Source organism: Nilaparvata lugens, chromosome 9, assembly GCF_014356525.2.
Source record: "Nilaparvata lugens isolate BPH chromosome 9, ASM1435652v1, whole genome shotgun sequence".
Lineage (NCBI taxonomy): Eukaryota > Metazoa > Arthropoda > Insecta > Hemiptera > Delphacidae > Nilaparvata > Nilaparvata lugens.
The window spans coordinates 26,150,363-26,175,302 of NC_052512.1; the positions used below are offsets into that span (position 1 = coordinate 26,150,363).

At 36.3% G+C, this 24,940-nt stretch overlaps 1 protein-coding gene across 2 annotated transcripts in view; it reads right to left on the minus strand.

The window, feature by feature from the left end:
* Positions 1 to 24,940, minus strand: part of LOC111055928 (zinc finger protein basonuclin-2-like) — a 436,060-nt gene that overhangs the window by 49,667 nt on the left and 361,453 nt on the right. The gene's annotated exons all lie outside the window — the stretch shown is intronic.

Below are 24,940 nucleotides of genomic sequence, written 5' to 3' on the forward strand. Positions count from 1 at the left end.
CAGTCATAAATCAATCAGTCATGAATCAATCAGTCATAAATCAATCGGTCCTAAATCAATCAGCCATAAATCAATCAGTCATAAATCATTCAGTCATGAATCAATCAATCTTCACTCACAAAGTTTCTGGTTCACGTGAAAAAGGAAATGGAAACTTGATATTGCCCGGGGTGAGTAAGAACCAGGAAAATATTTCCATATCTGGCATTGGATTTTTCAATAGGCTACCTAATTAAATAAGAGAGCTTCCTTTCTTATCGGAGACCTTCCTGCCCTGCCGGCTCTAAAAACCCTGTTTGGAAACGCCAGAAAAACGCTTTGTATGGCTTCGCCCTAGCCCTGAAGTTCCAGGGCAGTAGTGCTAAACGTTGAATAATCTGATTAAAAAGGGTGATCGAAGTGTTCAAGAACGGGTGGTTTTTGATGAAATTTGTTCATTGATTTTATTTTCCATCCAATTATATTTGATTCATGTTTTGTTATGACAAATAAAAATGGAGTAAGAAAAATGAATTACGTAGTGATGTTTCATTGTAACAGCAAATATCAGATACTTTACAAACAATTGAAATGCCTTTAGTTGATTTATTTGTATGCCTTTTAGTTGGCTGGAGTAGTCCTTCACATGAAGATTTTACATTGCCTGGAAAAAGTTTAGTCGTTCATAGAACACACGACTGTGATACTAGTAGTTCTGCGAACAGTAGACCTCGCTCATGAATACAACTCTCAATCTAATGAAAAGGGCCAGTAGGCGAAAAAGTAGGAACATGAGTTGCTGTATCTTCAGGTTCAAAAAGTAACTTTTAAGGTTATTCTACAGTTTTTTAAATATTACAAAAAAAAAACCGGAGGTCTCACCAAAAATCGTTACACATACGTTTCTGCGCCTTGTTTCCAAGAACTTGCATACCAAATTTCATCCAAATCGGACAATAACTGCGACTGTAACTGCGGTACAAACAAACAAACAGACAAGAGCCGATCGAGTCGAAACTAAGACCTCAGCTTCGCTTCGGTCAATTAATTATAATACTCACAAACATTCATATTACATTATCAGGAATTAGAATTATATTCAATAAGCACAACGGATGGATAGCTTCAGTATTCAGGATGAACAATAAACGTTGAGCTCACTCTCCAACATCAGTAATTCTGTTCTGAATCCATATCATGTTATTTATAATACACGAGTAATTGCAGAATTAGATGAGGAGAAGACCTTACAATTTCAGCCTGTCAAAAAGTCTAGAGATTGAAAATAATTTCAACCATTGTTCACAATTTCCAATAAACTCAAATCAACTGCAGAGGAAGTGGAACTCATTTATTGACAAAATGAGCGAACTGGTCAGTAATTCATTGATATCATCTGCAAAGAATACATTGAATTTTCATCATCCATCATCACCGTATTCACTTCAGGGATTAGGTTTATTAATTCATAATTATTATTAAACGAAAATTCAAATTGAATGCTGCAAATCACCCCGAAGACTTCTGCTACTGACAACAGGATAAACAGCTGAATGGAGATATCCGGAGATTGTCAGTTTGGTGTAAGTGTAAGCATTCCTGACAGGCAATTAGGAGGTACCGGGTTCGATTCCCGGGCTGACAGGGTAAACAAATAGATGGAAATTTAATGAGCGCTATTATTCAAAAATTATTTGTCAGCCCGTTTATTAATTAACCTGTTCCGGTACCCATCTCTTTTTTGGCCTTCCTACATTTCTACTTCAGTAGAATATAATAATATGTTCTTATCATTGGAAAAAAGTTGAGAATTTTTAAATATTAGCAAAATGAGCGTGGATTTCAGTAATAATTGATAAACGAGTGTTTGTAGAGAGAGTGGGCTACGACCGACCGTATAACCAATGTTTTCATAATAAGTATATTCCCCTGTTTGTGCACTCACTGGCCACGACACAATGTCTAAGGCCACAAAAAACTCTAGAAAGAGCAGCAGAAAGATCGTATTACATATGCCAACCAAATCCTTGGAGACCTAAAAAAAGCCCGGAAAAGGGTTGCTTTTCTGTCATGAGAAACGGTGAATAACAAATGTAACAGTTTTCTGAAAACAAAAGACAAGTGTGTGATGTGCGGCGGGATCACATCATCTCGAGCCGAGACCAGCAGCCCTCAGGATGTATATTTTATGGGGCTGAAGAGCTGGATGGAGGGGGTGGGGTTTGAGAGATGACGTAAGGGTGACAGGGAGTATGAGGGTTGCAGAGAAAATTGGAATCCTCGGTTTCTGTCTCAGTCCGAAGGGGAGGGGAAGGATTCTGCGAGAAATATCGAATCTTTGCATCGTCGAGGGATGAAGGGTTAGCTTAATTCCTGTAATTGACCAGCCAAGGATACCATTCAACCTCAACAACCAATCATTTTAGGTGACCTCCACACGGGGAAGATGTATGTGTGACGTCAGACAGGCGGGTCATCAACAATTTAAAAGGTTGTCACTGGCGAAGGCCGAATTAAATATTCAGTGGAAGGGTCTCGACGGTAAGAGATGATATTGTACATCAGCGCAGGCCATTTGGGAGCTATGCCACTTGATATCCTATCGAACCTTACGAATAAAATGCGCAAGCTGGTCCAACATATTTAATAGTTCTCCTTAGGTGGTTTCTCACTCAAACCCACACAAAAAGTTGCAAGAAAATTTATAACACCGAATGAGAATGTGGAGATGATGGGAAGGGGCAGCTTGCTTTTAAGAAAAATTTGAAAGATCATTGAAAGATTTTAGAGATCATATTTGTTTATTTGAAATAACAATTTATTTTTAAATCTTGATCATGGTGTGAACATCGAAACTTATAGTTTGATCAGTAAGCTATCCGCTAAGTTAGGTCTGACATGGAACAGCCAGCCGGCAGCCACCATTCTAGAATGAGAGGAATGATTTAATTTGCTATTTTACATTGAAATCTCCTCAAAAAGGGTACTATGGTGCTATTTTACGAATAAGAAAAACCCTGAATATATACATTTAAAGTTGAGGCTGTGCAAAGGCTAAAAATAAACTTTCTTCTCGTGATATTTTCCAAAGTTCTTCGATTTGTATGTCATCAAGCTATCAAAATGAGAAATTTTTTCAAGAAAACATTTTTTTCTGATCATTACTTTTTAAGGTATGTGCGCCTGAAGTTTAAATTTTTGGCACAGATCATTTTAAATTCGGTAAGAGATAAATCCATGAGATTCAGAGGATAGATTCTTCATGGTATTGTTGATCTAGTCAAACAAAAATTTTCTGAGAATATCAATTTTCAAGATTCAATTAACTAAAAAAAAACAAAAATAACTTTTAGTTGAGTTATTTTTGGTAAATTGAATAACTTTTTCAGAAATTGATATTTCCAGGAAAATTTTATTTTACTAGATCAACAATACAATGAAAAATCCATCCTCCAAATCTCATGGATTTATATCCTACCGAATTTGAAATGTTCTGTCCCAAAAACTCAAACTTCAGGCCTCATATCTCAAAAAGTAATGATCGGAAAAAATGTTTTCCTGAGAAAACTCTTTCATTTTGATAGCTTGATGATATACAAATCGGAAAACTTTGAAAAATATCACGAGTAGAAATTTCATTTTTAGCCTTTGCACAGCCTTAATATTTTCACATCGAAATAATTCGTTAGTGTAAAAATTCATCGTCTCACCTTACCCAGAAACAAAATTTTCAGTATACTGCTGACTTGACGAAGTAATACACTATTGTCTAAGGCTAGGCACACACCAATTAGACAAGACAAGACAGGACACGTTTAGTCACAATACTTCACATAGTTGCTTATGAAGACATGTCTAATTGCAATGACTAATCGGTGTGTGTTGCGTCATAAACAACTATGTGAAGTATTGTGACTAAACGTGTTTGATCATGTCTTGTCTTGTCTTGACTAACTGGTGTGCGCCTAGCCTAATGTTTCAAGAGTACTTAAATTTCCATTCGAGTATTGTTTTTATTCGAATACCGAATTCTGATCAAGCTGACCATTGCTGACTTGACGGAGTAATACAGTATTGTCTAAAAACACTCCAAAAATAGACTTTGAACGAGTCTTCATGCCTTAGGATTGAAGGTCGTTGATAACGAAGGAGATAAGAGGGACGGTTTGGAAGATATTAATAATTCGTGAAATGTCCGGGAAATGTAAGTCTCCGCGTGCAGATGTCAAATGGTTGTAGGGTCCGAATGACACATAGCTATGACACACCGGCTATGAAATAATAATTATTGTTGTGGTCTCTCCAGCCATATATGGGCCCACAGAGTGTCATGTCCAAGAGGGCATCACATTTATTTTTCGATCGGTTTGCAGTGAGTGTTTGATTGACTACAAGATGTCTTGGGCTCATAGGGGCTGCGATAAATGACCGCCCTATTGATGAACGAACAACGACTATGGAGGGTAGAACATCTCATATTTATCCTTTTCTTGTTTTTCTTCTTCTTCATTCTCGTTTTCCGTTTTCTCCATCTTCCTCTACTTCTACTTCTACTTCCACTTTTACTTATACTTCTAATATTCTTCTAATCTTCTTCTTCTTCTTCTTCTTCTTCTTCTTCTTCTTCTTCTTCTCCTCCTCCTACTCATTCTTCTTCTCCTCCTCCTACTTCTTCTCCTCCTCCTACTTCTTCTTCTTCTCCTCCTACTTCTTCTCCTCCTCCTACTTATTCTTCTTCTCCTCCTCCTACTTCTTCTCCTCCTCCTACTTCTTCTTCTCCTCCTCCTACTTCTTCTCCTCCTCCTCCTACTTCTTCTTCTTCTCCTCCTCCTACTTCTTCTCCTCCTCCTACTTATTCTTCTTCTCCTCCTCCTACTTCTTCTCCTCCTCCTCCTACTTCTTCTTCTTCTCCTCCTCTACTTCTTCTCCTCCTCCTACTTCTTCTTCTTCTTCTTTCTTCTTCTTCTTCTTTCTTCTTCTTCTTCTTCTTCTTCTTTTCTTCCTCCTCCTCTTGACATCATCTGTTTAATCCAATAGAATTTATAAGGACGGCAAAATATCGTACGAACGAAATCGATGTGTGTGTGTGGTGTGTGTGTGTGTGGTGTGTGTGTGTGTGTGTGTGTGTGTGTGTGTGTGTGTGGTGTGTGTGTGTGTGTGTGTGTGGTGTGTGTGTGTGTGTGTGGTGTGTGTGTGTGTGTGTGTGTGTGGTGGTGTGTGGTGTGTGTGTGTGGTGTGTGTGTGTGTGTGGTGTGTGTGTGTGTGTGTGTGTGTGTGTGTGTGTGTGTGTGTGTGTGTGTGTAGCTATAGTGAGGTCCACATTATAATGGCAGTGTACGATTGACTGTCCTTTTGCTGTCCTTTCCTATCATACAACAAAACAAATAGCACTATCTCTCTCTCGCTTTGCAATGTTGTCTATTTGCCAAAATATTTTATATTTACTTTTGACAGTGACTGTACAAAACTGAACAAACCATATTCTCAGCCGCCATTTTTATCTTCATTCTATCAAAATACTTGAGTACACAAGTCGTATAATTGATTTAAAATGTATTTTTGAAACAATGAGATAATTTTTGAACATTACCTTATGAGAAACACAAATAAAAATACCTGAAATAACATTTTAAAGGTTGACCATCCTAGACTTCATCCATGCTTAAGTTAGCCTACCCGTATAGGTTAGAGGGTTAGATCTACTCGTACCGGTATAAATAATATTGAAAAATAATTTCAGAATTAATCAATTGGAATTACTTTTTTTTCAATAGGATTCCTATTTTCTATTACTTTTGAAGGAAATTGGAATAGAATACCTACCAAAAAACTCAATTTCTGTTGTTTTGAAATTCAGATTCGTGTATAACAGCTTTTTAAATTAGCCGCCTTTCAGGTTTGTATAAAAATAAAAAGTCATGAAAGCAAATTTTCGAATTAAATTATGGAAAAATATTTTTTTTGATCAATCTGACATTAAATTGATTATTAATCAAGGAAATGATGATTATTATTTAATTAGATTTAATGGGTGTACAGTCAGTGGCAAAATAGAGAGACTTGGCAACGTTTTTCTCCTATCTTTCTTCACTGCCATTATAACGTGGACCTCACTATAGCAGTAGAGGTTAGGATATTCGGTATGTTTTTCTTAATAGCTAGTAGCTCTGTGAACAGTAGACCTCGCGCAGTTATAAACCACAGTCTGCTCTAATACTGTCCATCAGAGTAAAATCTGTCCTGTCGTGTTGGCGAGATATCGGTGTATGAACGACTAAAATGGCTGTTTGGGTTGTTGTATCGACAATGCTAATAATTCAATGTAAACAGCTATGCTACTATCATCAAAAGCTTACCGAGTTGAAAGCAGAGAAAAGTCGGGAGAAAATACTATGCTACTTCAAGTTATCAATAGTACACACAACAGCTGTTTTTTCACTAAGTTACATTGAGATATTGATTCGCATGCGTCACTGCATGCAATTTAAAATCCACTCGACAGCTGATTTTTGATGAATAATTCTATAGTCTGATATTTACTCTAAAATTGGCGTATGAAGGAGGCTCCTTTTCCTTTTATATTATCCTTGAAATGCGAAATTTCCAAAAACCTTGTATATACGTCGACGCGCGATTTAAAAAGGAACATACCTGGCAAATTTCATGAAAATTTATGGCTGCGTTTTGCCGTAAATGCGGAAAATATAAACATAAAGAGAAATGCAAAACCATCGACTTGAATCTTAAGGTGCGTACAGATATACGCGCCGCGAACATGAGCAATTCACTTTTAATCAGCTGACTATATCTGTATTTTTACAGAAAAGGTATAAGATATAGATATAAAAAGCTTGGCATCAACTAATTAAAAGTGAATTGTTCATGTTCGCGGCGCGTAAATCTGTACGCACCTTGAGACTGGCTCGTTCAATTAGAAATTTGATCGGAATGTGTTCGTTCCTCTATCAGAAATTCTTCAGAACTTATTGACTGTACTGAAACCCGTACTGCATAACATCGTCAACAATCTATCCAGGGTGATGCCAAAAATATATCGATCAGGATGATTCAATCTTGAATAAGCGAATCGTTGAGGAGGAGGTGGAGGCGAATTGAGGAGGAGGTGGAGACGAATTGAGGAGGAAAGAAAGACAAAGGAGGACGGAGGAGAAGATAGAATGAAGGTAATTAATAATGGGAAGCCGGTGATAAAGCACTTGACAGAGAAATCCCACTGAAGGGTCACAGATGCAGACCTGTGCTCCGGTAATGAGCCAAAATAAATCAATTCCCAACTACCTACCAACTTTTTATTTCTTCTTCTCACTGACTCTCTCTCACCCTCACTCATTTTCTCTCTCACTCTCGTATCCTTGACTCTCATCTGTAGCCTTGTGTATCCTTATCACTTATCTCTTTCTTACTCGTGTCTCACTCTCTCTCTCTCTTCTCCTCTGTCCTCTACTTCATACAGGTTGTCTTCTTTCACCCTCCTTCCTACCCCAACTCTCAGCTCTTCTCATTATCTCGTCATATTTTTCTTCTCTCATTTTCTATAGAATGCTTTTTTTCTTTCTCCTCTCATGCTCACTCTACCACAATTCTGTTGTGTGTAGAAGGAAACGATTTTCATCTTCCAAGAATCGAGAATTATGTTTTTCGTTTTGGACTTTTTTTGACGACACTATAGTCTAATTTCCGATTAATAGTTATTAAAAATCTGGTGTGGCGCACTCACACAACTTTCCTTGCCGTTATGAAAATTGATCACCTGACGCTAGTGTTCCGCGCATCTCAAGTCTACTATTCAAAGATTCGTGCCAGCTATTGACAGGGCAATAACGTTGGAGACACACGAGGTTTGCTATCTCTTCATAGTGAATCATTAAATAGAAACAACAGTTGCCAACAGTTTGCAATTGGATAATCACATTTTCTCGAATAGCGAGCTTATTTTTAATTTTAGGTGAAAATGTTACTGGGCATTAATTGTATTGCATGAGATTCTCATGCTCAATCTTTTTCACTCGGATTTTTTGGTTTAAATATTGTATCTCAAGCCTGATAATTGAGGATCTTAGATCAAACTTTGCATAGATGGGGCGGAGCTCCTGAAATTTTTACAGATATGAGACTTGTGGTAGTTGATAGAGCTTATCTATGACTATTTCAGGTGGGTATAGCTTTAATCAAAATCGTTGCAGCCGTTTTCGAGCTAATCGCGAAAAACCCTGTTTTTGACAACATATTCGCCATTTTAGCCGCCATCTTGAATTGCATTTGATCGAAAATGTTCGTGTCGGAGCCTTATAGTGTAAGGACCCTAAGTTCAAAGTTTCAAGTCATTTCGTTAATTGGGAGATGAGATATCGTGTACACAGACGCACATACACTCATACACACACACACACACATACAGACAGACCAATACCCAATAACCACTTTTTTGGACTCAGGGGACCTTGGAGCGTATAGAAATTTAGAAATTGTGGTACCTTAAATTTTTTTGGAAAGCAATACTTTCCTTACCTATAGTAATAGGGCAAGGAAAGTAAAAATTAGACTATAGTGTCGTCAAAGATAGTTCAAAACGAATTATCAACTTGCAGTCATGGATAGTGAAATAGATGAGAATTATTTTTAAAACACCATCAATTCATAAAAGTAATTATTCAGGTATAATCAGAGACAAACGAACGAATATTCTATTCTCCCTGTCATTTTGTAGATTGGCTGAAATTGCATCGTCAAAATTAAAATTGTCTCAATTCCGATCAATAACAATATTGTATAAGTAGTAGGCCTACAATACTTTGAATGATTACCGTTATGATCATCGAGTTATTAATATGGTCTTTTTTTGTGAAGTAATTCTTAAGCCAGCATAAGTATTCTCATTTACCAACGATTCAACTATTAACTTAACAATCAACTATAACCATAGAGAAACGATAGCATAAGTAGATATCCCATGGTATAGGGCGTTTATGTCGCAACTTTTACTGTTATCCCAAGCCGATAGTTTACGTAGTTCTTTCCTATGCAGCTGTGTGACGCTGGTAGTCTCTCAAATTGTGCCGTTCATACACTACCACTCCAACAAAACAGTAATAATTGACAATAATCGACAGTAATCGGCTTCAGATAACAGTAAAACTTGCGACATGAATTCCCTATACCATGAATTCCCTATACCATGGATATCTACTTACGCTATTGTTTCTCTATGCTATAACTTACCAACATTAAACTATTCAACGATTCACTATGTAATCTTATTCATAACGATTCTGAATTTTATAAAGAGAATCTAAACAAATCTCATCTCTCTCGGGTTGTTTGATGAAAGAGATTATGAAATCTCTGGTTTAGACGATTTTCTTTGTTATCTTTCTGCAAGAATATACAGTTCTCTGCTCGATTTCCACGAATTCAAGGGATTTGTTTTTCTAAAAAATTAATAATCTCTTTTTAAATTTTGAAATCTTATCGACATTCGGGAAAAAATATAACTCAAGGTAACCTGATTTCATATCTTCCTGTAATTTTAGAAGATGTGCTTTTTGCGAAGAATAAAGATCCAGTCATTGTAATTGAACTCCGTTGAACTTCGTTCCAATGAAAAATATCTCAACTCTGTAAAATACATTCTACATCCAGTTTAATTGTTCTTAATCCATTATGAATTAAGTGAATGCCAAAAGGCTAACGGAAACTTTTGTAATCTGCATGAATAAATCTAATATAATATTCTCTCTATTTTCTCTCTATTTTATTAAATCTATTTAATATTCTCTTTATATATACTATAAGCTTGGGATAACAGTAAAAGTTGCGACATAAACGCCCTTTACCATGTGATATCTACTTATGCTATTGTTTCTCTATGGTACTATGTACCTATGCCAGAGCACAAACCTAGGTTTTGCTGGCTTTGTAAGATAGAAAACAAGTTATTTTTAATTTAAGAGTTTCTTAAATTAAGGAAAAAAATGATTATAAACATTGATGTTCTCTTTTATCAAAATTCATCTACTCCCTAAATTCTCGTCTTTTCATTCCTCTCTCTCCTTCTTCAAACAATCAATGAATAATTTATTGAATAGATAAATCAATCAATTTTTCTACTTGTACTCCATGTTCTCCTCCCTATTCTTCCCGTTCTATCCCACCCTCGCATATTTCTCTCAATTCTGTCCACAATTTTGAGATTTTCCTTCCTCTTATAAGCCGTTTTCTTGCTATTCTCCAACTATTTCTTGTCATCCGACTTTCGTCCTAATTCTTCAACAGTTCCCACATTTCCTTCCAGTTTTTCGTCCTCTCTTCTCCAACCATAATTATAATCTTCTTGTTAGTCTTCTTCTTCTTCTTCTTCTTCTTCTTCTTCTTCTTCTTCTTCTTCTTTCTATTCTTCTTCTATTCATTCTTCTTCTCCTCCTCCTTCTTCTTCTTGTTCTTCTTGTTCTCCTTCTTCTCCTCCTTCTTCTCTCCTTCATCTTCTCCTTTTTCTTCTCCTCCTTCTTCTTCTTCTTCTTCTTCTCTTCTCTTCTTCTTCTTCTTCTTCTTCTTCTTCTTCTTCTTCTTCTTTCTATTCTTCTTCTATTTATTCTTCTTCTCCTCCTCCTTCTTCTTCTTGTTCTTCTTGTTCTCCTTCTTCTCCTCCTTCTTCTCTCCTTCATCTTCTCCTTTTTCTTCTCCTCCTTCTTCTTCTTCTTCTTCTTCTTCTTCTTCTCCTTTTTCCTCTTCTCCTCCTCCTCCTCCTCCTCCTTCTTCTTTTTCTTCTTCTTCTTTTCCTTCTTCTTCTTCTTCTTCTTCTTCTTCTTCTTCTTCTTCTTCTTCTCCTTGTTCTCTAATGAAGAGGCAATATTTTAAAAGAGATTAACTTCAGATCTGTGAATTCCAGTTGAGATGGAATTTACTCGATCTAGCATTTCTGTTAGCTGTTTGTTTGTCTGGTGACAAATGGTCTCAGTTAGGCTTAATCGTATGTGAATGATAAATTTATCGGTTCCCATTATAGATGGCTAGGCTCGCATGAGAATTTTTCCAATAATCTATTCTGTAGTAAAGGGAAAAACTTTGTTATTCACGTACGGGATAGGAAAATTATGTTTGACGCATCATCCCGTCCGAACTACACGACTGATTAACTTGAAATTTTCAAATAGATTCTTAATTAACCGAGTATGGTTCTAGACCTATTTCAAACTCTTCAAGATTCCACTCGGTCAAGTTTTCAATTTATTGATTTTAAAAATAGACCCTTGCGGAGCACGGGTTACCTGCTAGTCGTCCATAAACACGATCATTTATTTATTTATTTATTCAATCATTCAGAATAATTACAGAAAATGTAAGATCATGAGTTTGTTGCTTTTTGGTTGAGAGTCGTGTCAGACACAGTTAGCCATTTTTGTGTGACACTCACACAACAGTCACCCGGTCACTTTTCAACGCACATCGCACAAGCATGCGTTTCTATTCGTGAAGGGGGCGTGCAACTGAATAGAATAGAATGGGAGAGAATACAATTTAAGGAGCGTGGGATGAGACATGTCCTATCAGGAAGGGCAAAGGAGAATCACGGATTAGCTCCAATACATATATATATCTATGTCAAAAAATATATATACTCTACAGGAGGACATCTGCCAATAGGCAGATGTTGCTTGTTCTTTTTCTCTTGTTCTTCTTGTTCTTTTTCATTATTCGCTTTTTTGGGGTACACCCTTAGCTGTGACGCTACTAACTGACAATCAATGATTATCACCTGCTTTCAGCCATTCCAAATTATTTTTCTATCTCTTCCTCTTATATTCCTTCTCCTACTCCTCCTCCTCCTCCTCCTCCTCCTCATCCTTCTCCTCCTCCTCATCCTCCTCCTCCTCCTCACTTCATCTTTCTTCTACTGTTCCTTCATCACCTCTTCCATCTCTTTCTGTTCCTTCGCCACTCATCCGTCTCCTCATAATTTGAATTAAGTAGCGCCAAGTAGCAACTAGCTTGTTTCTTTTCGTTAACTGTCTACTATTACATTACAAATAGTCGCAAAGTATGAACACTTCACTATCATGTAGATTATTATTTCAAATCATTTGAAATAAGCAACAATTAGTAAACAAAGTTGGGTTATGCTCAATACTGGCTTACTGCTCATTCAGTTTACGCATATTGTTGATTCAAACGTCTCAATTTGGGCGTTTACTTTTCAGCCAGTTTAAACGGCGTTTACTGGCTTCAGATGGAGCAGCATACGGATCAAACACGGGGAAATCCTCGGTTTAAACACAACACGAGTTCAAACCATTGATGGGCTAGGGCTAGACACAGTTAAAACCGAGATCTGCATACGATCACCGTAAATATCATCATTATCATCATCTTTACTTCAGAGATTAGGTTTATCAATCAGCCTATTACGGTACCCATCTCTTTCTTGGCCTCCCTACATCTCTTTTTACTTTCCTTGCCCTATTACCATATGTAAGGAAAGTATTGCTTTCCGAAAAAAATTAAGGTACACCAATTTCTAAATCTCTATACGTTTCAAGGTCCCCTGAGTCCGAAAAAGTGGTTTTTGGGTATTGGTCTGTATGTGTGTGTGTGTGTGTGTGTGTATGAGTGTATGTGCGTCTGTGTACACGATATCTCATTTCCCAGTTAACGGAATGACTTGAATTTTGGAACGTAAGGTCCTTACACTATAAGGATCCGACACGAACAATTTCGATCAAATGCAATTAAATATGGCGGCTAAAATGGCGAAAATGTTGTCAAAAACAGGGTTTTTCGCGATTTTCTCAAAAACGGCTTCAACGATTTTGACAAAATTCATACCTGGAAAAGTAATTGATAAGCTCTATCAACTGCAACAAGTCCTATATCTGTAAAAATTTCAGGAGCTCCGCCCCATCTATGCAAATTTTTATTTTAGATACTCAATTCATAACCAGTAAGCCTTCATAACCAATCCAAACAGAATATTCCAAGTGGAAAAGATTGAGCAAGAAAATCTCTGCAATTAATGCTCAGTAACATTTCCACCCAGAATTGAAAATAAGCTTGAAATCCAAGAAAATGTGATTATTAAATTGCAAACTGTTGGCAACTATTGGTTCTATTAAATCATTCACTACGAAGAGATAGCAGACCTCGTGTGTTTCCAGCGTTATTGACCTATCACCAGTTGTCTCATATCTTTGAATAGTAGACTTGAGATGCGCGAGTACACTAGCGTCAGGTGATCAATTTCCTTAACGTCAAGGAAAGTTTTGTGAGTGCGCAACACCAGATTTTTCCAATAGGTCTATGGTTTTGGACTTCAAGTAGCATTCTAATAAGTGGCATTACTCTAATAACTAACAAACCTTTATAACTAAAATTACTAACTGAATTTTTTATACATGTTTTAGGAAAGAATATTATGATCACCCCGACACACTTTACTATAGTGGGGTATCATAATTAGAACTAAGCTTAGTATTAGCAACTTTTCTATGTATAATATAATAATTATGTATAGCCTATGTTTTGTCAATAGACTCCTCTGGTTGCAATTCATTGCCAATCGGAGAAATTATTCAATTATTATTATTCTCCCAGGTGGCATTCTATTCAAATGACTGCACCAGTTGTGTCCAATTTGTAGAATTCTATCATGCAGAGGAGCAACCGATAAAATTTGTCTTATATCAGTATTTCTGATTTGATCAAATCCAAATACACTCCTTGGAAACCTCATATCTGCAGCTTGAATTCGACTGTCCATTCTCCGTTTGTGAATTCTCACTTTCTCCAATTCTCACTTTCATAAAGGAGAATATTCATATCCAAATTAAACCTGGGTTGAACTGCCATTTGAATCGAACTGCAGTTATTTGAACTAATTGGGTGAAAAAGACTAAGAAATTGTCAAGAAACCACTGATTTATTGATAATTAGAATGACCGGTCTCGGTTATTACACCATTGTCAATCTCTGATCAGAGTTTATCAGAGATTGACAATGGTGTAATAACCGAAACCGGTCTTTCTAATTATCAATAAATCAGTGGTTTTTTGACAATTTCTTGGTCTTTTTCATTCAATATGAAATAATTACCACAATATCAACTTCTCAACTACACAAAATATTTAAACTAACATTGCGCATACGTGCCTGACAGTGTATAGTTTGAGTAGGATGAGTTTAATACCGAAGCTAGGTCATATTGATTCTCCGAGCTAGTTCGCATGCAGAGTAGGCCTATAGTGACTTCAACCCCTTTCTGTAATGAGATTCAGTTCAAACAGGCAGAACTCTCCATAGACAACACCACGGTGTATTCATTCAATGAATACTGACAGTATCCAGCACGCAGAATACAGGAAGTGTCGCCGACCCCCTATATCGATCAAAGGTCCTTACCTGAAGGGAGAGGTGGGGGTACCCCCACCCCCAACAACGAACGGTGACACACCCCTAGTGTCACGAGAGTTCCCGCTCCTGGATACACCCCCTCTACAGGACAAAAAACAACACTCGAACCACCCCTTTCCAGAAGACGAGACCCCCTCTGTCACCAACCAATGACATCGTAGCAAGGGTTGGACCTTTTTTAACGGTTCTCCACTGAAAGGGGTTGACAATTTCGCTGAGGGAAGAAGGCCATATTGGAATAATTTTCCAATTAGCAGTTATAAATGAAATATAAACGATATAAATAGTGCATACTGGATAAAACTACTTGCAAATAATACAAACACTCACTAATTATCGATTCTTGATAAATACATCATATCTTATTATATTAAGCGAGCAATTTCTGTATAAATATTTTTATATTTGGCTATTCATATTTATTTATGTCCAACGGATCTCGAAAACGGTTCTAACGATTTTCACGAAATTTGGAACATAGTAGGTTTATGATATAAAAATTTGATTGCACTAGGTCTCATCCCTGAAAAAACTCGCTGAAGGACATGGAAAGGATAATTCATCCTTGGAAAAACAGCTGATAATAATTATTTCGTCGTCTGTTGGTGATGGAAGTGAGTGAGCGAGCTCATGTGTGTGGGGCTGTGTAATGATAATTTCGTTGTCTGTCGATAACAGAAAATGCGTGTGCCCGTGAGGGAGATCGGCCGTGTAATCAATCAACTTACAGCATCTCGCGAGAAATCTAGAAATTCTAATAGACTCGATCAAAATAAACTGATTTGTTGACATGACATGGTATATCATAATATTCAAAGTTGATAGTCTTTTACAATTTTAAGTGATAAGTGAGTGTTATTCTGTTATTCAATTTGGTTTGTAAACAATCTAAATTAGAACTTTTCTGTTTCAGATATTTGGACTGAAAATTGGACCTGAATTCAAGTGTATGGAACATAACCTACTCCACTACTACTTGGACCATTTATAGTGTATGAATCAAAATTTGGGGAAGAAACAGTTCTGGGGTGTGCCTGTTAGTCCTTCCCCAATCATTTTGAAGAATTGTGGTCTGTTTATCAATATAAATAACAAGCGAAGCTCGGTGCCCCGATATTCTTGATTATATCTTGAGCAAAGTCATTCTTCATGGTTGAGCTTTATCAATTCAAGGAAATTATATTCAGGCCCATAGTTATATATCAATGTCTGTTATACTCCAAGATAACCAACTTAATCTTTCAATATTTTTGTATATAGATGTAATTATTTTAGAATTTCATGATTATTTGTAGTCTAAGATCGTTATTATTTTTTTATTGAGTAAATTATTAAGAAATTAACATTTTATCAAACATTTTGGAGATAAATAGTACAGGCTTAGCCTGGTTTTTTCTTCAATGTCATAATTATATAATATGAATATAGTGTTTTGTATACAATAATAAATAAATGAATACAAATAGAAAGAAAAATAAAAAACTCAGTACCCTTTTCGAATAATTATTTAATCACAACATGTTTTGGACATTGATGCCATTTTCAAGTGATATGAAGTAAATAAATAAATACTGCTGGAAGATTCTTATTTTGATCATATGTTAGTGTATTCATATGATTTGATGAACTAAAACTATGAAAAGTAGCCCTATACAGAAAAGAGATAAATAAATGAATACCTATAAAGACATTACATTAGAATCAGATCATTGATAATGGTGTGTGATTAGTTTTCTCAATGTTTTTTGAAAAAAATCTTCAAGCGTTGATAAATATCGACATTGTTTTCTCCATTTAAAAAATTCACAATTACTCCATTCTGTTGCAATTAACAAAATTCAATTAATTCACGTCGATAGGATGTTGGGAACGTACAATATCATCATTTATAATTTATTCCAGAAATGGACAATGACATTTTCAAAACTTCTCCGTTTCATGCGGCGCAATAATATACCATCATCTTCATCATTCATTTATTTACATTCAACAATGCACAAATCAAATACATGATTAGAAAAGGACCAACAGGCCTAGCCCAAAACTGTTCCCTTTCTAAATTTTGATAGTAGTAAGCCAATGTCTAAAAGATAGTTATATGTTGCTTCTTTTTGAATCAAATTCCAAGTCCAGAAATATACAAACCAGGATTTAGAATTTAATTAGATGATTGAAAATCATCATCATTATCATTAGATTGCGTTAGATATCCATAGTCAATTAATAATGATTCAGTGCATAGTCAACCTGTTAACGAATACAAGAACAAAGAGGAAGGAGATAGATTGGCAATTTATCGAATTGGGAGTCATAATTGGAATCTGGAAACACAATCAGAATCTTCCCGAGCAAATACAGTATTTAATTTCTCACGTCTTCTATGAGTTTTGTGTTATGATATTCGTAAATTGAAATTCACTTCAATTTGTTAGTATTCCTCATAAATATATCATATTTCTCCATATTCTACCAATGCTGACAATCCTGAAGTATAGAAGGTTTGGCCCTTAGCAATGATTCGTTTCTCATTGATTGATTTCTCCAATAACCCTACAAAGTAATCACAATACGCCGAGACTCTAATTGTGAGCCGGATATCAGAAGCTGTATTGATTCAACTCTTTCTGGATGTCCGTCCAGGCAAAATAGGAGATGATGAATGGAAGTGAGTGGGAGAGGAGGTAGAAAAATGAGAGGGTAGAGAGCGATTTTTAATAATCGCCGAATGTTTGATCCGTTTCTTTTGTTGACAAGTGAAGCAAAAATAATTTCGAAGGGTAAATAATTGGGGGTCATTCTGGCAGCCATCTTGAAAAATGGGTTGAGTCAGATCTTCGATTGGCGTGTCATCGAGATGTTCACAACTACACTACCAGCCCTTATTGATTATTTACAAATTACACATTACAAAATGTTCAGCCAGACTATTTCAATTGAGACTCAAATCAATTCACCTAAGACTAGCAAAAATAAGCCAATCATGTGAAATGGTTTGACATGATTGAGATAGGGAATGCATTGTATTCCAATTCTCAATTGAGACTCAACTTAATTCACCTAATACTACCCTAACTACACTAATCATGAGATAAGGATAGGGAATACATTGCGTTCTAATTCGGAAGCTACTTAGAGCCCGGTTATTTGGCCCTGATTGACTGCTGATTAAATACTTCAGCCGTTTCTCGTAGAGTTTAACCGTCATTCAACCAAGGTTATATGTAAGGTTATTGAACGTACGTTCAATGAGTTGAGCAAAGAAGAATTGAATACAAATAAATATCAATGTAAAATTCTTCGTGAGAGAGAATTTTCAATCTGAATTATCTATGACAACTGTAAACTAAACTTGCCTGTATAACATAGATTTCATTGAATGTTGGAGATTACGGAATCGGCTTTATACTTAAATTTCTAAGGCAGGTCTACAACAATATATTCCATTTATGAGAATTTGAGAAACCAAAGCTCTGAGCAATGACCAATTTATTTTGAAAACGATCCAAGTCCTTCTATCCATTTACTACATTATCTTCTGAGAATTTGTGAAGATTTTTGTGATGATTATTACTGATTATAAAATCAAAACAGTGGATTGTAGTGATGCTTATGATGATAGTGATGGTATTTGAGTGGACCATAATTATTATATTATTAGTTTGTACATTTCATTTAAATCTAACTATAAGCTGAATGTGAGTCGGAACAGGCAATAGCCTAGTGTTCTTGTTTGAAAGAAGAAGAAGATTTTTGTCCACACATTTGTAGAATTTGGTTGCAGAATAGCCGAAGGCAAATTTGTTCCATAATTTCTGTGTACCAAAAACTGTTATTGCTCAAATATTTTCATAATTTGAAAACACTGTCAGCTTGAAAAATAATTTTAGACTATGTTTAAGAATGGATTTAAATTTAGATTCAATGAGATTTTTGAAATCGGACTCGGTCGCAGCAATCATTCCTTTAGGCCCAAATTCTCCAAAAACGAAAACTAGCTTTAAGCGGCAGTTGGTTCTTAGATGATTTTGAATTGGTTTTGTGATATGATTTTCTGTTTATTTAGAATCAACTGGCCCTCTAACCAAGTTCTCGTTTTGGTGAATTCGGTCCTCATTCTTGTTTGAGAGAAGGACTTTGAACTTGAGAAAGAAACGACAGAGCTTACTAATGAATTTACCAAACGACAAGAGCATAATAGAAAATGCACACATTGGTTAGAGCTGCGCCTACCAGATGATAAAAAGATGATTCGGCATTTTATTACTATTATTGGTAAAACTAACAAGACTTCCATTGTGTGTTATAGTCAAGGGTTGGTTGAGGGAGCGGAGGGGCTTTGAAAAAGGGCGAGGAGGGGAAGGACACACTTCACCCAACTTAATTTTCGGATATGTCATCATAATCATTCTCTCTCTCTCTCTCTCTCTCTCCGACTATTCATCCCTTCTTCATGACACATCCATAAAAGTGTCAGTCATGAGTGGGAGAAGAATAGGAAGTGGCTGAAGAATGGAGACCGAAGAATGTAAAGAAGTACCCGTCATACTTATTTTGTAGCGACTTTCACGTTGTCAGCATTGGTTGGAGGGTGAGCATTCATTTTATTAATGGGTGTTTCTGACATTTGAACGTGAATAACACTATATTATTATCACCATCGTTATCGAGGCTTCTATTATGTGCTTCAAATTATCGGTGTCTCCAGTCACTTTTCAAAAGGTCCTCCATTTTTTTCTCTGGTGATTGTTATCTTTAGTAACAAACGGTTGCCAACACCGGCGTGAAGAAGATGAAAAAAAGAAAATATATCACAGATGGAAATAGATTGTAAATTGCATTTTTCAAATGCCAATTAATGAATAATTATTATCAAACGAAAATCTCAATTAAATGCTGTAAATCACTCCGAAGACTCCTTCTACTGCAAATATTGATACAGGATTAACAGCTAGATGGAGATTCGATGAGCGCTACTATACAATAGTTATTTGTATAACTCGTCTAGAGTGAAAAGTACTGTTTTTTCTCCCTGAAGGGAAAGTTTAAAGCCCGAGCTGATGCCGTGGGCAACAATTTTCTTGAGGGAGAAAAAACATTTTTCACTCGTGATGTACACAACATTTTTCCTCCACATACATTCACAGAAGCTGCAAATCAAATTATTTTAATAACCCACGTTATTGGTGACAATGTTTTATTTTACAATATAACCTTAAATCTGAAACTAAAAACCGGATTATAAGAATCTGTGGAAAACTTTACAGATTAGTATATTTAACAAATTATAAATTATTCATTAATAAACAATAAAGTTATCTCCTGTACCAAATAAATAGTGAATGAATTCATTCATTCATCAATTATCTATATCAATAATAATTTAAGAATGAATGAATCTATATAATAGATAATTGATTGATGAATGAATGAATTCATTCACTATTTATCTGGTCCAGGATATCTTTATTGTTTGTTTTAAACTATTCGTTTGTTACGTATGAAATTCACATAAATAAGAACTCATATTCTGGAATTACTATCAGAATTATTATCGAACACAATGAAAATATGAAGGTCTTAACTTCACGTCGATTGAATAATTATTTCAGTATCATGAGCTGTATAGAAAATGTATTAGATTGATTGAATAGCTCCTTTCTTAAGATTAGTGGAGAAGTATATATTTGAGGATGTATCAAGGAACACCGATGTTCTTTATTCAATATGAAGATTAGGATTTAGACTAAAGTGAGGACTTGAAGTAAAGTTGAATGTTTTCCATGTTTTAAGAATGTTTAATTTAGAAGTATTTAATTCAGTGGAAATATCTAATTTTGTAGTTTTAAATGTTATCAATCGAAAAAAACTACTACAAGCATATACCCCTCATCATTTATGTTTACCCCCATTTCATACTGTTTTGAAAAGATCTCGTAATGTTCAAATTCCAAACGTAAAAGAATGAGGAAAATTGAATTCAATAAGCTACAGGTGATACAGGATTCTTGTATGTTGAGTCTTGTATGTTTCTCTAATCGGAATCGATTGAATAGAGTAAAGCTTTGCAATAATTTCAATTGTTTACTTCTTTCTCTGCATCAATGATATTCTCAAAAATTCTTTGACAGAAATTTCTAAAGCTTTGTATCGATTTCAATTATTTGCTTTTATCCCTGCATCAATGATATCCTCGGAAACTATGTTTTTGATGATTTTTCCAAAGCTTTGTATAGATTTCAATTGTTTACTTTTATCTGTGCATCAATGATATCTTCGAAAATTCTTTGTCAAAAATTCTATTTTTTTCTGATACCCCAAAGCTCTAATCTTTTGTGAGTTTTTTAGGTCTTATTCAATATAACAGAATGGATGTTTGTAGGCAGTTATGACAGTGTTGTCAAAGGGCACTGAGAGACAAAATATTCCCAGAGCAATATGGAGGAAACATTCTGTCAGTCGACAGATGTTGTGAGCTCTTTCTTTGTCAATCAACCTCTCTCTCTCTATCACTCTAGGGACCCAACGGTTGGTCTCCAACCGAATGGAGATGAGATCCGAGAGCCTCTTGATCCGTCCATCTATTGAGAGCTCTTGATGTTTTGTTCGCTCACTCCTCATCATCGTGGTCCATAGGAGGAGTAGAGAGAGAGAAAAAGACAGCTTAGCATAAGATGAAAGCTGCTGAGGGGTCGTGAGCCCAGTATTTGAAAACCCTTGGGTGGAGGTAGGCCTAGTAGCAGTCTTTGTGTGTTTGTGCCACATCAGGCCCAATCCTTTCTGGTCGGTTTCAAAAACCCCCCTCACCCTCACACGACACAACCCCCGAAAGGGCGCCCCAAATCACGCCGCTGCTTTCCATTGTGTAGAGGAGGCAAAGTGCCCCCCCACCCCGGTCCCTCAGCAACAATCTCTTGAACATGACAAACACAAAAGGACCAAGGGTCGAGCCGGCGTCACCCCATCAACACAACTGCACTCTTCCACTATCTGTGAGCTCCTTTCACAGCTGACAACTGCACCAATCACCAGCTTCCGTCCCACAAACGACAGACGCTCCCTGAACAGGACACTAGTCGTGATAATGGCAGCCATTTTGATGTCAAAAGCCTTGCTGAGGTACATAAATCGAATAATACACGCGCCTCCCACACAAGCATAACAATTTAATTAAACCGTCAACTGATGCAATAATTGTTTTTGTGTGTCGGGAGATGGTTATGGCGTTTTGATTAAACAATTCGGGCCAATCTGTTGCTCTTTATGGGGTAGTGGGCGGGGGATGCATTGGAAATTGAGACTGTTCATATTATGAATATTTAGTGACGCATCCGTTTAGCATCTAAGTGACCATTGATATTCATATATTTGTATTGATATTCCAATAATCGAATTGATATTTATATTCCATTAATAGAATTATTATAATATTAATGTGAGAAGGCACAAATTATGATTGTCAGAGCTGTCACTTATCAAATTTATAGTACAGTCCAAATCAAACTCAAGGCTAAGTCACGTTCACATTTTTGAATGATTCACTAATCTTCCATTTCACATTTCATTATGAGTTTCCAGTAAATCAATACGAGAAATCTGGTTTTGTAAACTCACACAACTTTCCTTGCTCATTCATTTAGCTTAGCTGTGATTGATAAAAATTATGAAATATATTCTATCTCCGTCAGTTGGAATTGAAAGGCGTAATCAGTAATATACTACTCACTTCGCTCCTTCTATTATGTTTCCCAGAGGAAAGTGTTTCACCTAAAGATTTCATGAAGATTAGATGTCACGGTGAATTAAAATGAACGAAAACATTCGTAGTGAACTAAAGAGTATCTATTGTGAGATAAACTTTGAACTTGCAGCATCCCCCATAGAAAACTACCAACGATGATGCTCACAGTTTCAAGTAAATCCCACGTAATTTCACTCACCAATACAGCTCCCTATTGAATACACACCTCTTCTTTGCACAAGGCTTCACTCACCTGAAACAAAAAAAAGAGGAATTTCAAATTCAATCACTTTTCGAATATCGCAGTTTATTTCCTGTCTATCTCTACTGGAATAGCAATCTGCCTTCGAATACATATTCAAATTTGAAAGTGGAAGAAACATGACTTACTCATTGAACCAATATATATGAATAAAAATTTGAGGGAAGAACAGCTTTGGGCTATGCCTGTTGGTCCTACCCCAATCATTTCAATGAATGGTGTATCATCGAAATATGAAAACATATCGTTGGTCCCGGCCAACGCAGTGCAAAAGCAGTGGTTAGGTCATGTCGGAGGCCCTAAAATTGGTCAGTTGCGGCCTGAAAACTCTGACATCAGACCTGGGCCAGCGGGTCACTAAATATACAGTCGAACCTCTGTATAACGAAGTCGATTATCCCGAGAAAAAATTCGCTGCAGAGAGGGATTCGTTATTGAGAGGTTGTTCTGTTAAGAAAACTGTCACGATCTTATGAATCATGGCGGTTGAAAACAAAATACGGTAATTTTGGCAATAAATACATTATAAATACCAAAATAGCTCAACTTTTCTATTTTTTAATGTTTTATTTGAAAAAGAGAGTAATTTTCAGTTGAATTTTGAATTTGAATGAAACATAATGTTCAATAAACGACTCACATCTATTCAAACAGTCGAACATGTTGTCTGGTACATTATTTTCGAGTTTTAATCCTTGCCTGATAATTTTGCAAGCTTCAAGAACTTCTCGATCTGACGGATTCTTCTCCACAGGTTCGTCACAGCCATCATCATCATAGTCAGTTCAAAGGATTAACATGTGTGACAAAAGCAAGAATGGGGAAGTCCAGTCGTTTACCTACCTGGTCTACAAATGACAAGGTCTTCGAATTCTATTTCCAGTAACTTTCATTCAATTTCCGACATGTGTTTCAACCTCTATTGACTGTCTACCACCCTTTCTTCTTCCGACCTCAATTGCCATTATTAATTTTTAGTCTATTGACCTTTCTGCTGAAACTAAACAATTCCTTGAAAATGACCGTCTGCTTCCTATACAAACTACATATTGTATGTTGAAGTCAAGAGGAAACTTTGTTGTTGAGAGGTCCGAAATTCGTTAAATAGAGGTAAATAAGCAGCCAAAACTCTAAAATGTCATCGGACCAGGTAAAAAAAAATCGTTATGTAAAGGATTTCGTTAAGTGGAGGTTCGTTATAGAGAGGTTCGACTTTAATTATTACTTACTTACTTTTGCTGGCTCTACAGTCCGGTGTGGACCTTGGCCTCCCTCACGATTCGCCTCCATGCTTCTCTGTGATCTACCTTTCTCCCCCACATCCCTTAACCACCTCTTCCTTGATCTTCCACGCTTTCTGATCCCCATCATTTGTGCGTTCCCATTCTTGTCACGTGACCAAGCCACCTTATTCTTTGGGCTTCGATGAAACGCACAATATCTTCTCCATTCAGGAACACGTTCACCTCTGGGTTACTCCTTGCTCGCCAACCTTCCGCTGTTCTCACTGGTCCCAACACTCTTCTTATAATCTTCCTTTCAAAGATGTGCAGCGCATTTATTTCTCTAACACTCGATATTATTATTATCAAATGAATTGAAATTAGAAAAATATATTCAACTGAAAGCCTCTAACTTGTCGCCCTTTCAATTTGTGAACACTTTATTTGTCTTTTGTGAGGGTACTGGTTCATTTGCTTTGCAAATGTTGAGTAGCTGCTAGTGAGATACTAGATACCGTAAATAATATAAATTAAAAGCTTTATTACATTTTTTGACACCAGTAAATGACATGTCGTGTCTTTCGAAAGGAAAAAAAGGTTATTGGTAGATTTTTCCGAAAAAACCTATAGAAAAATCCTTGAGAATTACATCATAAATATTCGATGTAATACATTTCTACTGGAAGATATATATTTTCCTCAAGGATGCAACCACGTCTCACTAGAGATTTCCCAGGGCCCAGCTGGGAACTTTGACAAAGCCCAGAGAAGCATCCAGCTTTTATGAAAATATTAAAAAACAGCAGTGAAGCGAAAAAGACCTTCCGCTTGGTCATACTGTTCATACTTGGCAAGAAACTGTCAGCATTTGTTGGATAGGGAGCGATGGTGTTGGTCATAAGAGTTGATGTCAGTTCAAAATGAATTCTACTCAAGTGAGGATAGGAGCGTAATAATTGAGGCGATTTTTAATTATTTCCTGAGTTCCCTCACTGATGCATACGTTAATGAGGGAGAATGAGTGTAAAAGGGAGGAGGAGGTGAGATACAAGGTATGGAGGGGGAGAGAGAGAAGTAGTGAGAGAGGGTGAGAGGAATTGAGTGGGGGAGGGTAGTGGGGATAAGCAAGATTTTTTCGTACACAAGTAAGTGCATGAATGAATAATTTGAACAGAAACATGTGTGTAGAGCAAGAAAAGACGGAAAGAGAGGGGTAGGTGTGTTGAAGAGGTGTAGAAAAGAGAGGAGGAGAGCCACGTGTATTTTTGTGGCGGTTTTAGGTCTTTTTCACTCATTTCCCTGGGACAAAAACGTTGT